The sequence below is a fragment of the Schistocerca americana genome, chromosome X (assembly GCF_021461395.2).
Source record: "Schistocerca americana isolate TAMUIC-IGC-003095 chromosome X, iqSchAmer2.1, whole genome shotgun sequence".
Taxonomy (NCBI): domain Eukaryota; kingdom Metazoa; phylum Arthropoda; class Insecta; order Orthoptera; family Acrididae; genus Schistocerca; species Schistocerca americana.
The window spans coordinates 795,387,643-795,403,257 of record NC_060130.1 but is presented as its reverse complement, the minus strand read 5'-3'; positions in this window follow the sequence as shown (position 1 = coordinate 795,403,257).

The window sequence follows — 15,615 nt, the reverse complement described above, 5'->3', positions numbered from 1 at the left end:
TTCTCCCATGGAGACGATCGTAGAGATGCTGGATGTAGTCCTGTGGAACGGCTTGCCATGCCATTTCCACCTGGCGCCTCAGTTGGACCAGCGTTCGTGCTGGACGTGCAGACCGCGTGAGACGACGCTTCATCCAGTCCCAAACATGCTCAATGGGGGACAGATCCGGAGATCTTGCTGGCCAGGGTAGTTGACTTACACCTTCTAGAGCACGTTGGGTGGCACGGGATACATGCGGACGTGCATTGTCCTGTTGGAACAGCAAGTTCCCTTGCCGGTCTAGGAATGGTAGAACGATGGGTTCGATGACGGTTTGGATGTACCGTGCACTATTCAGTGTCCCCTCGACGATCACCAGTGGTGTACGGCCAGTGTAGGAGATCGCTTCCCACACCATGATGCCGGGTGTTGGCCCTGTGTGCCTCGGTCGTATGCAGTCCTGATTGTGGCGCTCACCTGCACGGCGCCAAACACGCATACGACCATCATTGGCACCAAGGCAGAAGCGACTCTCATCGCTGAAGACGACACGTCTCCATTCGTCCCTCCATTCACGCCTGTCGCGACACCACTGGAGGCGGGCTGCACGATGTTGGGGCGTGAGCGGAAGACGGCCTAACGGTGTGCGGGACCGTAGCCCAGCTTCATGGAGACGGTTGCGAATGGTTCTCGCCGATACCCCAGGAGCAACAGTGTCCCTAATTTGCTGGGAAGTGGCGGTGCGGTCCCCTACGGCACTGCGTAGGATCCTACGGTCTTGGCGTGCATCCGTGCGTCGCTGCGGTCCGGTCCCAGGTCGACGGGCACGTGCACCTTCCGCCGACCACTGGCGACAACATCGATGTACTGTGGAGACCTCACGCCCCACGTGTTGAGCAATTCGGCGGTACGTCCACCCGGCCTCCCGCATGCCCACTATACGCCCTCGCTCAAAGTCCGTCAACTGCACATACGGTTCACGTCCACGCTGTCGCGGCATGCTACCAGTGTTAAAGACTGCGATGGAGCTCCGTATGCCACGGCAAACTGGCTGACACTGACGGCGGCGGTGCACAAATGCTGCGCAGCTAGCGCCATTCGACGGCCAACACCGCGGTTCCTGGTGTGTCCGCTGTGCCGTGCGTGTGATCATTGCTTGTACAGCCCTCTCGCAGTGTCCGGAGCAAGTATAGTGGGTCTGACACACCGGTGTCAATGTGTTCTTTTTTCCATTTCCAGGAGTGTATTTGTGCCCTGAAAATGACAAGGTGTGCACCTGAAGCAATATCGGCGTTTGTTGAAGACATCAAACTGATGCATTCTTGTACATTTTTGAACATTTTACACGTCGGAATGAACTCAAGTTTCACAGTGACATCGTGTTTAAATGAATAGTTTGTTCATTGTGAACACTTTGACAGTGTGGTAACATATCTGTGTGAGAGCGGCATGTAGCTTTTACTTCATTAGAATTAGCTTCACATTCACTATGTTTTTATCTTTTAGCTCTTTGAAGATTCTCATTCCCACATTTTTGGTGAGTCTGGCAATGTAATCAAAGTCGACGAACAAGAAGCATAAGATGAGTTTTGTCGTGAATTTTACCGTATGTATTTTTGAGATATTTTGTTTCAACTGATTTAGAAGGAACCTTGTTTCTACGCTACCGATTGTATTAATGTTGCATTCAGGCTTTTTATTCGGCTTCACGATTTTCAGTTGAAGCGGATGCTTCATCTGCAAACAGTACTGATAGATTGTTGACATTGATGGGTAAATCATCAACACAGAACAAGAATGAATGGACTATATAACACTACTGTTCTAAATGCAAAGTGATAAGTGTTACCTGTTTACAGAGTTATGTGACTGTGAACGTGTGCAATAGGACTGCTAACTTCGATTCCCACCAGTCCAAAATGGACAAATAATACGAGAGTTGTTGTCTACAATTTTTTCCTTCTTTACGTTTAGAATTTAGAAATTAAATGTTAACTCTTAATGTTAGAACTGGGCGAGAACATGCTATTAATATCAGTCACAACTTCTATAAAATTCGCTACTGTTAAGAATGACCAAAGTAATAAAACTTCCATACTATAAAGTTTATTAACTGACCAGCTTTATACAACAAACACTTTCTTAATGAAAATTAATCAGTCACTGATCAAAACCATTTCTAGCATATGGGAATCCCAGAAATGTGATAGGATTCAACAACACTTTTAGTAGCACTTTCCACCCACAGAAACGTGCAGCACATATATTAAATTTTCTATCAGTAATTGAAGCAAAAGACATTGTATGAGAACACGAAAATTTAACCAACTGCTTTCTGCAGCAGTTTGATCTTTAGATCACGTTGAGCATTTTATGACCCTCAGTACCTTTGAAACTGATGTAATAATTCGAGTGACATATTTGAACGCTTTAATTATTAACTGTAGCCGGCCGCGGTGGCCGTGCGGTTCTGGCGCTGCAGTCCGGAACCGCGGGACTAAAAAATGGTTCTGAGCACTATGGAACTTAACAGCTGTGGTCATCAGTCCCCTAGATCTTAGAACTACTTAAACCTAACTAACCTAAGGACATCACACACATCCATGCCCGAGGCAGGATTCAAACCTGCGACCGTAGCAGTCGCGCGGTTCCGGACTGCGCGCCTAGAACCGCGAGACCACCGCGGCTGGCGAACCGCGCGACTGCTACGGTCGCAGGTTCGAATCCTGCCTCTGGCATGGATGTGTGTGATGTCCTTAGGTTAGTTAGGTTTAAGTAGTTATAAGTTCTAGGGGACTGATGACCTCCGCAGTTAAGTCTCATAGTGCTCAGAGCCATTTTTGAACTACGGACAAAAGCCGTGCGGGGTAGCCGCGCGGTGTGAGGCGTCTTGTCACGGTCCGTGTGGCTCCCCCTGTCGGAGGTTCGAGTCCTCCCTCGGGTATTGGTGTGTGTGTCGTCCTTAGCGTACGTTAGTTTAAGTTAGATTAAGTAGTGTGTAAGATTAGCCTCTACAACACGTTACGAGAATTTAGTATACCCAGTAAAATCATTAGCATGATACAACCCATAGTGCTCAGAGCCATTTGAACCATTAACTGTAGCAAAAACTCAAATAATTAACTTAAGATTTGTAGATACTTAGTAACTTTTAGTATCAGGATTAGACCAGAACACAGGTTACCTGACTAAGGTAGGCGATGTTCTCATTACCCACTCCCATAGAATGTCACAAATATAATGGCGTAGTGTAATGACATGACCGATTCATGCACTCGGTCGGGCACACAGTTATAATCTGCCAGGAAGTTTCATATCAGCGCACACTCCGCTGCAGAGTGAAAATCTCATTCTGGAAACATCCCCTAGGCTGTGGCTAAGCCATGTCTCCGCAATATCCTTTCTTTCAGGAGTGCTAGTTCTGCAACGTTCGCAGGAGAGCTTCTGTAAAGTTTGGAAGGTAGGAGACGAGGTACTGGCAGAAGTAAAGCTGTGAGTACCGTGCGTGAGTCGTGCTTCGTTAGCTCAGTTGGTAGAGCACTTGCCCGCGAAAGGCAAAGGTCCCGAATTCGAGTCTCGGTCGGGCACACAGTTTTAATCTGCCAGGAAGTTTCTTAAGACGTTGGCTACATCTGCGTGTCACTTCGTAAATATTTGGTACAAATTACAAAACTTTAATGATGTGCAGGTTGGATCTTTGAGCATATCATACCAGGAAATCATCTTCATTTTCATCGATCCACGATGCAATGACGCCCACTTTATGGTTAACAACGTTAGTACGCAGATAGAAAAAGTCGTTCATTGTCGAGTAGCTGTTCTGCACGATGGAAGTGGGGCCTTATCTCCTTACAGTGCGTCTCTCCTGAGGCAGTCTGTATGCAGATGGAACTACCGGATGGTTATAATTAAACTTTCCCTATTTAACAAGTTATAACACGGAAACTAATTACCGTACGAGTAGCAAACTCGGTAGCATTAATGTCCAGAGTATGGGGTGCATGATTTCCATGCGTCACAGCGCCACCGTCCAGTTCCAACTATGGCCATCAGGTGCCGTGGTCAGTCATAGTGCTTCATAGTCTCACACACCTGACCAGTCGTAGTGCAGCTGTTGACGTGTCAGCATGAACTTGGACAAAAGGAGCAGGGCACTATCGGTGAAGCTCTGTTATCAACGCAACAGTAATGCTGCAGCTGCACTTCGAGAATATCACCGGCTGAAATGATTACGAAGGGTCCTCTTTCTCCACCTGCTGTGCGGAGCATGATGAAGAAGTTCGAATCAACTGGAGAACTGGGCGTCGCTCCGGGAAGAGGCCGACGACCGGTTGCACCACAGGTGGCTGATGAAATCGCTGTTGATATGGCAGACAACGCTGCGCGCAATTCCCGATCGTCAGGCAGCGCACACTGTGTCAGAATAGTTGAACATTCCGTGGACCACTGTACGGGAGGTGCTTAGAACCATTCTCAAATGGGATCCGTGCAAGATCCATCTCGCACATCAGCTTGCACCACAGGACGCACAACGACGTCTTGACTTCGCTCTCGACTTTCTCGCTAGGATTGAAGTTGACGAGGGCTGACCCTGGACCGTTCTATGCACAGACGAAGCACATTTTTCTCTGACGAGTGAGATGAACACACAGAATTGCCCAGAGTGGGGTTCTTCACCTCCAGTCACTGAGCATGAAGTTCCTCTGTATGGTGAATGCGTCACCGTACGGTGTGGCTTCACGGCTACGTTCATCATTCGCCCATTATTTTTTGAACAGGTTGACGCTCAAGGACCAAATATGTGCAGTGTGATTGGCCAGCGTTACTGCGATATGCTTCATACCCACCCTACAGGAGAGAGACGCACTGAACTCAACAGTTTTCATACAAGATGAGGCCTCACCGCACATGACTTGTGAAACGGTCGCCAGGGAACGGTCGAATTATCAGCCGATCGTTTTCAAATGCTTGGCCGACACGAACACCTGATCTCACTCCCTGTGGTTTCTGGTTGTGGGGCTACATGAAGGCCAGGTTTAGCCAGCGGAACATTCACACGTGTGCTGACCTGAAGCGCAGCATATCAAGAGAGGTAGCCAGCAAACCTAAGGGCATGCTTCGTTCTGCTGTGCAGAATGCAGTGCTTTCAGACTCTTCTGGGCACTTATGAACGCCATATCCAGTTCCTAGCAGTAATGGTACCGGTTTGTAATGGTATGATGTACTGTAGAGTATATTAAAAGTGCCAGAATGAGATTTTCACTCTGCAGCGGAATGTGCGCTGATATGAAACTTCCTGGCAGATTAACACTGTGTGCCGGACCGAGACTCGAACTCGGGACCTTTGCCTTTCGCAGGCAAGTGCTCTACCAACTGAGCTACCCAAGCACGACTCACGCCCCGTTCTCACAGCTTTACTTCTGCCAGTACCTCGTCTTCTACCTTCCAAACTTTGCAGAAGCTCTCCTGCGAATCTTGCAGAACTAGCACTCCTGAAAGAAAGGATATTGCGGAGACATGGCTTAGCCACAGCCTGGGGGATGTTTCCAGAATGAGATTTTCACTCTGCAGCGGAGTGTTCGAGTCTCGGTCCGGCACACAGTTTTAATCTGCCAGGAAGTTTCATATCAGCGCACACTCCGCTGCAGAGTGAAAATCTCATTCTGGAAACATCCCCCAGGCTGTGGCTAAGCCATGTCTCCGCAATATCCTTTCTTTCAGGAGTGCTAGTTCTGCAAGGTTCGCAGGAGAGCTTCTGCAAAGTTTGGAAGGTAGTAGACGAGGTACTGGCAGAAGTAAAGCTGTGAGGACGGGGCGTGAGTCGTGCTTGGGTAGCTCAGTTGGATGGACCTCTGCCCACGCCACTCTGACGGGCACCCTGATAGCGGAAGTGGCACCACACTCTCTGCATCCCCCGGTTTCTGTAAGACACATTTCACCGGCACTCACCCACATCAGAGACTTCTTTATTGACTTCAGCTACTTACGTTCAGAACTTCCGACGACACGGAAGCCCAGCACAAAAGACTATTATCGCCTCTATCAGCAGCGGCAACCTGTAAATACGGTCACCCACAGACACCCTGAAGTTGCCTGGAACACGGTGTGGCGAGCGGTACACACGCCTTTTCTACCTACGACGGTGCGTTCATTGTGGTACGTAGTTGTGAATGGGAAGTTCGCTACTCGTCAGAGGTTACATTCCATACATCTGACGGACGACCCCTTGTGTCCGACATGCTCAGTCGCTGACTCGGATGCACACCGTCTGACGTGTGCCGCGACCAGCGAGTGCTGGCTACTGACGCAGCGCATGCTGGCATTACTCTTGCGGCGATTGCCGGAGTCTATCTCCCCTGATGACGTATTGCGCCCCGACGTCGTATACTTTCCATCAACCAGAACGAACGCCGTTAACTGGCTAAAAGGCATGGCCGTTCACTACATATTTTGCGATGCTCCCAAAGGCACACTCGACTTTTGGTCCCTATTGATGACGACACATGCAGCTTTCAGCCGCCACCCGAAGTACAGAACTCGTTTCGCAAATTATTTAGGTTCATTATTTGCGGATCCTCCTGCTCACTGGGGCGTTCCGGGTATGAGACGCTGAAAATGAAGACGAATCCTGGAGCATATTGATCCTCTACGGACGGAATAGGGGGGAACCCCTCCCAACAGACGAGAAGACGACTCGGACGCTCGGCTACGGCAGTTGTAGGATCTTTCTTTGTAATGAAACAAAATAAATCTATAATACAAAAAGAAAAAAAAAGGTTGTAAAAATTAAAAAAATAAATAAATAAAAAAAACAACATCGACAAACCCACTCCACCCTCTTCCTGATGCTTCGATCCTCGAACTCGAACACGTTGCTTGGGCGTGGCGGCGGGATGGCCAGCCTTCGGGTGTCGACCCCTGCCCTACCCGTCGTCCTGCTCATGCAGCGGTTCATTAAAAAAAAAAAAAAAAAAAAAAAAAAAGTGGCTAACACCCCTGCCTGACAAGCAGGAGAGCTGGGTTCGATTCCTGGACTTGGTACAAATTTTCATTCGTCGCTTCGGTAAAAAAAAAAAAAAGAAAAAAAAAAAAAATTTGGTAGAGCACTTGCCCGCAAAAGGCAAAGGTCCCGAGTTCGAGTCTCGGTCCGGCACACAGTTTTAATCTGCCAGGAAGTTTTATATTAAAAGTGTTTCAACTGAATTGATTCTGCATTATTTCTCTTCCTCATGTCCTTGACATTAATGCTACCAAGTTTGGTCGTCGTACGGTAATTAGTTTACGTGTTATAACCTATTAAATAGGGAAAATTTAATTATGGCCACCCGTTACTTGCATCCGAACCCCCTGCCTCCCGCAATGGATAAATTGCGTGCACTGTACAGCGCCTGTGGTACACTCGCTGTTTACTATGTGTATGATATGGCAGCAAGATGAGAAACCTTCCTGCGTCCGTAGGAACTAAAAGCGTTCAGCAATCCGCTTCCACTGATCTTGAGTGGGGAATGCTATGTAGGCGTCTTTCAACTCATTGCATACGCCATATGATCTGTGTAGTTTCAGATACTATTTGCCCAAGTGTAATCTCTCCCCGACGAAAGTAGAGTTCCTGTGAAACGAATGTACAGGGTGACAATTATTGAACTATATGAAAAAAAGTAAATTAGTTACAAACTGCGGCGTTGACACACTTTATTCAACATGTAAACGTCACTACAGATAATCGGCTTTAGGTTATGACAAGTTCGACATTCCTGCCATTATTGGCGATAATGTGGCGCAGACGAATAGTGAAAACGTGCATGACCCGCTGAAGTGTCGGGACATCGATGCTGTCGATGACCTCCTGAATGTCTGTTTTCAGCTCAGCAGTGGTTTTTGGTGTTATTGTGTACACCTTGTCTTTAACATAGCCCCACAAAAAGGAGTCGCATGTGTTCAGATCCGGAGAATATGACGGTCACTCGAGGCCCATGCCAGTGGCCTCTGGGTACCCCAAAGCCAGAATGCGGTCCCCAAACTGCTCCTCCAGGACATCACTCTCCTGGTTCGATCAGGTCGAGCTCTGTCTTGCATGAAGCACATATTGTCGAAATTAGGGTAAGTTTGGATAATGGGGATGAAATCATCTTGCAAAGCATTCACGTACCGTTCGGTAGTCATCTGTCATCAAGGAATATCGCACCGATTATTCGATGACTCGACACTGCACACCACACAGTCACCCTTTGAGGGTGAAGTGACTTCTCGATCGCGAAATGCGCGTTTTGCTTCTTGACGAACCCATCTAAATGGAAGTGGCCCACAAAAACGTGGCGCGTGCGCATGTGCACACTAATTCCCATCATGCCCCGCGGCCAATTGTATGATTTGAACGTCCTAACGCAAACCGTTCAGAAGTTATGACGATTTTATTTCAAAAGGTTCAATAATTTTCACCCAGTACTTACTGTAGCCAAATACGTGAAATAAGCATATAGATAAGCGAAGGTATTATTACCTTCAAAACATGGTGCCAAAAATATTTAATTGTAAATTATATACTTATCAATCAAGAAGTTACCGTCCCCGAATACAAGGAAAAATGGAGGAACCTGCGGAGTATGTTCATTAACAATTTCAGGCACAAACGCAGGCCGCTGTGGCCGAGCGGTTCTAGGTGCTTCAGTCCGGAACCGCGCTGCTGCTACGGTCGCAGGTTCGAATCCTGCCTCGGGCATGGATGTGTGGGATGTCCTTAGGTTAGTTAGGTTTAAGTAGTTCTAAGTCTATGGGACTGATGACCTCAGATGTTAAGTCCCATAGTGCTTAGCGCCATTTGAACCATCAAGCACAAACCGAATGACAGTGAAGCAACAAAGAAGAAACTCTGTTACCTGATGGATGCAATGAAATTTGCTTTTCCTTCCGTAAAAGTAGTTGGCCCTTACAATCCGCATCCCTCACCAACACCATATATTTCCGAAATAGAAAAATTTCAAAAAAATAACACTCTTCTCAGAGAATATTTCGTCCAAGCTTGAAATTATCACTGTTGACTAGCAGCAACCACCCTCCTCACGACCATCACGGCAGTCCAGCCCTACACAAAACTCCCTGAATTATCTCCGGCCGTGACGCCAGGACTATCTTCGGCAATTCATGAGAATGGGGTGACACTATCACGAGACTCCATGGGTGCGAGAAGATGAGTCAGGAAGAGAAAATGTTGAGACTTTCAAAGTGACGCAGAAAAAGCCTGTGCTGAATATTTTTCAGCAAAAACGGCGAAAATTTCAAACACCTCCACCGAAAAAGATATGAGAGAGAGGCCAGTATACACAGTTTTCTAGTCAGCCTTGTCCCAGACCTCATGCGGATGTGTGATTTTTAGTTAAGGTATTATAAAAGAAAGGCATTAATCCCCATATTTAATATCTACAATCGCACAAAAAGTATCGGCACAGTTACATTTTAGTGGTTGTAGGTTAAACGAAACATATATTTCAGAACAGAACACGTGCCACCTTACGTTACATAGGGTACAAATATGACCGAATCACCTGTCCGTAAAGTAACATACAGTGTTATGAAAATAAACATCGCTCTTCTGCATCCAAAAAAGTATTGGCATACGCGTATGAATCGGGCAGTGTGTTTGTTTTCTTCATTGATGTTCACCTTCTAATGGCTAGTGTGCATCCCTTTAGCATCTATAATAGCAAGTAAACGCCTAGGAAAACTTTATATTAAATTCCGGGTGATATCAGGGGTAATTTTCGACCATTCCTCCAGGAGCACTTTCTCCAAGTCGTTTTTACCGGATGGACGCCTTTTTTTGACTTATGTGTCAAGATGAGTCCACAAGTTCTCAATGGGATTCAAATCAGGGCTCTGAGGTGGTGTTAGAACCGTTCTGGGGGCATTGTACAGTTACCACTCCCGGGTTTTCATGGCGGTATGTTTTGGGTCGTTGTCTTGCTGGAAATGAAACACCCCAGTAAGGCCCAATGTCTGTGATGTCTGTGCACTAGCGTGTAAATTACCTCGCAACACGTCGATGTATCTCATATGACCCATTGTACCGTGGATTACAGCTAGATTTCCAACGCCGGACGCCGCCATACAGCCCCAGACCATGATATCGCCCCCACTGTGTTCGACCGTGGTTCAAATGGCTCTGAGCACTATGGGTCTTAATATCTGAGGTCATCAGTCCCCTAGAACTTAGAACTACTTAAAACTTACTAACCTAAGGACATCACACACATCCATGCCCGAGGCAGAATTCGAACCTGCGACCGTAGCAGTCGCGCGGTTCCGGACTGAAGCGCCTAGAACCGCTCGGTGTTCGACTGTGGGATGGATGTATTTGATGTCGAGATGCGTATTCGGCTTGCCCCAAACTTTCTTTCTTGCATCAAATCCGAACACATTGAACTTCGATTCGTCTCTAAATATCACAGTATTCCAAAACTCCATCGGCTTGCTAATGTAGTCCTTGCAAACTGAAGGCGTTTCTGCCGGTTAATTTCCGATATGTATAGCTTTTTCCTGGGAGAACGTCCATGCATGTCAGCCTCATTCAACACATTTCATATAGTTTGAACACTAACCGTCTTGTCAGACGTTGTCTGAACAACCTCAGCAATAGTTGCTGCACTTGTGGCAGGTTCCTTCCGAGGAAGTTCGATGATACGGGGACGCTCTCGGGTTGTAAGCACTTTTGGATGTCCAGGACGACACTTATTCACTGTTGTTATAGTCTCTTTATATTGATGGTGTAGCCAACAGACACATCTGCCTCCGATTTGTCGATAGTTTCTCCCTTGTGAATGGAGCAAAACCACTCTCTCACGCAACGCCACTCAATGTTCCTTTTTCTTCGACTCCATGCTGACCACTATCGCGCAATACAGCAACATGCCAGCGACTGGGCCGTCAACAACACGCAGTGTCTATTGCGTCAGCAGATGGCGTTCCGGTACCTGAAAACTCAGCAATATACCGGGAAGCCACGCTCTGTGCCAATACTTTTTGTGTGTAGTGGAGATACATGTTTGCCTTTAACGTTGCATTTCTTTGTTAATGGTAGGCACTGTGGGCATAACTGTAATGTCTGGTATGTGAGGTAGCACGTACATGTGCTGTGTACTGGAAGGTGCGGCGTTTATAACCAGAAACGACAAATACGCACGTGTGTCAATACTTTTTGCTGCGATTGTACAGGGCTATTACAAATGATTGAAGCGATTTCATAAATTCACTGTAGCTCCATTCATTGACATATGGTCACGACACACTACAGATACGTAGAAAAACTCATAAAGTTTTGTTCGGCTGAAGCCGCACTTCAGGTTTCTGCCGCCAGAGCGCTCGAGAGCGCAGTGAGACAAAATGACGACAGGAGCCGAGAAAGCGTATGTCGTGCTTGAAATGCACTCACATCAGTCAGTCATAACAGTGCAACAACACTTCAGGACGAAGTTGAACAAAGATCCACCAACTGCTAACTCCATTCGGTGATGGTATGCGCAGTTTAATGCTTCTGGATGCCTCTGTAAGGGGAACTCAACGGGTCGGCCTGCAGGGAGCGAAGAAACGGTTGAACGCGTGCGGGCAAGTTTCACGCGTAGCCCGCGGAAGTCGACGAATAAAACAAGCAGGGAGCTAAACGTACCACAGCCGACGGTTTGGAAAATCTTACGGAAAAGGCTAAAGCAGAAGCCTCACCGTTTACAATTGCTTCAAGCCCTGACACCCGATGACAAAGTCAAACGCTTTGAATTTTCGGCGCGGTTGCAACAGCTCATGGAAGAGGATGCGTTCAGTGCGAAACTTGTTTTCAGTGATGAAGCAACAATTTTTCTTAATGGTGAAGTGAACAGACACAATGTGCGAATCTGGGCGGCAGAGAATCCTCACGCATTCGTGCAGCAAATTCGCAATTCACCAAAAGTTAACGTGTTTTGTGCAATCTCACGGTTTAAAGTTTACGGCCCCTTTTTCTTCTGCGAAAAAAGCGTTACAGAACACGTGTATTTGGACATGCTGGAAATTGGCTCATGCCACAACTGGAGACCGACAGCGCCGACTTCATCTTTCAAGAGGATGGTGCTCCACCACACTTCCATCATGATGTTCGGCATTTCTTAAACAGGAGATTGGAAAACCGATGGATCGGTCGTGGTGGAGATCATGATCAGCAATTCATGTCATGGCCTCCACGCTCTCCCGACTTAACCCCGTGCGATTTCTTTCTGTGGGGTTATGTGAAAGATTCAGTGTTTAAACCTCCTCTACCAAGAAACGTGCCAGAACTGCGAGCTCGCATCAACGATGCTTTCGAACTCATTGATGGGGACATGCTGCGCCGAGTGTGGGAGGAACTTGATTATCGGCTTGATGTCTGCCGAATCACTAAAGAGGCACATATCGAACATTTGTGAATGCCTAAAAAAAACTTTTTGAGTTTTTGTATGTGTGTGCAAAGCATTGTGAAAATATCTCAAATAATAAAGTTATTGTAAAGCTGTGAAATCGCTTCAATCATTTGTAATAACCCTGTATATCTTGTATTTAATATATTTATATCTATACAAATAAACATAATCTTTTCCATTCTTTTGTATGTTTGTTACAAATGTAGACTAAAAGTATTACCTTAATTTCATAAGTATTCGTTCCTCTGCACTCACGTATTCTCTCAAGTTTGTATTCATGTGCTGAATAGCTGGAGCTGCAATTTTCACTAGATACCTTTGACGTTCTGTATAACGCTAAAAAATTGTAATTACTCTCTTGCAATTTTCTAGCACCAACAAACAATCGATGATGAAAATTCCGTTCTATGTAAGGATGCACCAGTAACATTCGCTGTGTCTTTCTTCTCTTCTGCCGGTACCAAACATCACAGCATCCCCCTCATTGCTAGAACTGTTCATTATATAGGAAGTGATAAGCTGACTGAAGGAAAAGCGCGCCCACGGCAAGTGCCAATCGACCCGTGTGCGCACGGCCTAAGTTCACGACCTGTCTGCACACCGAGAGCTCTCGTCCACCGGAAATGCTCCATATGCCTGTAGCGAGGGGCTGTGCCCCCTGTGCGAACCGCGTCGACACAAATGACCGTATAACAAACATGCTGCTGCCGGAAGAAGAGCGTCGCCAACTGGCGACATAACGCACTGTGGGCTGCTCTCTTAAATACGCATCTTGCGTTGGTTATGGCTGTTTCAACGTTTAAGTCCTGCTTTTGCTACTGTTACGATTCATAGTTAGTCCTAATAGGAACAATCGTAATGCAATGTCATCTTAAAAATTTTGTTCCTTTGTTATTACGTAAGTTGTTTTATGATCCATGCTCTGCCTTTTTAAAGTACAGCGTACTTTGCCGGCCGGGGTGGCCGACCGAGCGAGGTGGCGCAGTGGTTAGTACACTGGACTCGCATTCGGGAGGACGACGGTTCAATCCCGCGTCCGGCCATCCTGATTTAGATTTTTCCGTGATTTCCCTGAATCGTTCCAGGCAAATGCCGGGATGGTTCCTCTGAAAGGGCACGGCCGACTTCCTTCCCCATCCTTCCCTAATCCGATGAGAACGGTGACCTCGCAGTTTGGTCTCTTCCCCAAACAACTCAACTCAACTCTCTCAGGAAAATTTGCGACGTCTAGAACTGGTCATGAATGCCTGCGTCCGATATATCTGTGACGTTCGACTTTTTGATCACATTTCACCAGCATATGCAAAATTGTCCTGGCTGTGTGCAGACAAACGCAGAGATTTCCATACACTCTGTCCTGAGAGAGGCCTTGTAGGATAATATCGCTGTAGTCAATAATTGGGTGTATAAGCGTTTGTAATAATTTCTTTTTCAGATCGAAAGGGAAGAGTTTTTTATATTTTTGTAGGACATAAGGGATGCTGATGCTTTTTTTGCACACTGCAGTTACGTGCTCTGTCCAATTTAGATTTTCATCTATTATTACTCCCAAACTCTTTGCTGAGGGAGAGAAGTTAATATTTGTTCCATTTAGAATAAGAGATGGTACGGATTCCCGATGTTTTGGGCAAATGAGCTTAGAGTGACCAACAGGTATCGCTTGGGTTTTAGATGGGTTTAGTTTTAGACCTATGTCCTGTCCCCATTTTGACAGTGCATCGAGGTCAGTATTGAAATTTTCAATAGCTTTCTTGAGATTGCTTGGTTTCGCACTTAGATACAACTGAAGGTCATCAGCATACATGTGATATTTTCAATAGGTCAGAACCGATGACACATCATTGACATACAGAGAGAAGAGTATAGGACCTAATACTGAGCCTTGGGGAACGCCTGACACTACCTGCCGCCATTGTGATTTTATATTCCCAGACAGGACGCGCTGCTGACGAGACGTCATGTATGAGCGAAACCATTGCACTGCGCTTGGTGAGAAATTTAGTCCGCTAAGTTTGGCTAGTAAGATGTCGAAGTCGACAGTATCAAATGCTTTGCTGAAATCTAAGAAGCAAATGATAGTCTCTTCTTGTCTGTCCATGGCAAGTTTCAGGTCATCTGTCACCTTTATCAGTGCGGATGTTGTGCTTCGATGTTTACGGAAACAAGATTGGTATTCGTCTAGTAGGTTGTTAGTAGTTAGGTAGTTGGTGAGCTGGTCATGAACTATATGTTCTAAGGCCTTTGATAGTGCAGGAAGGAGGCAGATGGGGCGGTAGACAGAGGGTGCTGTGGCGATGTCCTTTTTAGGCAGTGGCTTAATTTGTCCCAGTTTCCAGGCCTCAGGGAAAACACTTGTGATTAACGAATCGTTGAAAATGTCTGTTATAGAGGGCAGTAGTTGGTCAATAATAAGTTTTACCGTCCGTCTGGACAGTGATGCCATCATGTCCAGTAGATGCTGATCTAATCCGCATTATGGCTTTCTTGACAGTACTGCAAGTGACGTGCTGTAGATAGAATTTTTCTTTGCTACAGTCGTTCATCCCCATGAAGTAATCACTGATTCTCTGGTTTTTTTTTGCGGTTCAATTGTGGTTGTAGGTAATGTGAAGAATCGGTTTAGTTCTTCAGCTGGGACCATGGGATTTTCTGCAACTTCTATTTTGCCTAAACCGAGACTACGGTGATTTTTCCACAGGATAGTGCCCCTTGTCCATTATCCTCACTACTCACGGAATTTCGGCGATTCCCGTAAGAGTTCGAGCCTGATGTGCATCCGTATTGAAGAGATCACTGGACTTCCTCGCCTGAATTACATATATGTGGTGTCTATTCTCTCGGACAACTGCGGAAGAACAGACACCATATATATACTATAAAGTAGATCACTGAGTAAGAGCTCTCTGCTCTTCTACCTGCCGGAAAAGCTGCGGAGTTGAGACGGAAGGATTAGTGGACCTTTCTTCTATGTTTTCTATGTGCAGATTTCACTGGGAGCAGTTTACAGAACATCGTAGTCCTCTTGACGATAGGAAACGTGGGAGCTTCTCTTTTGAATTTTATCTGTATCACAATGTTTGTTGGTTTATCGCATTTCAAGCAGTCACTTCTCTGGGTGCTTAGGGCCAACGAAAATTGCTTTAGACCCTACAGGGTGAGACAGTTAAGATAAGCCACCAAAAATATGTCTAGAACGAATAAACATATCGTGGTA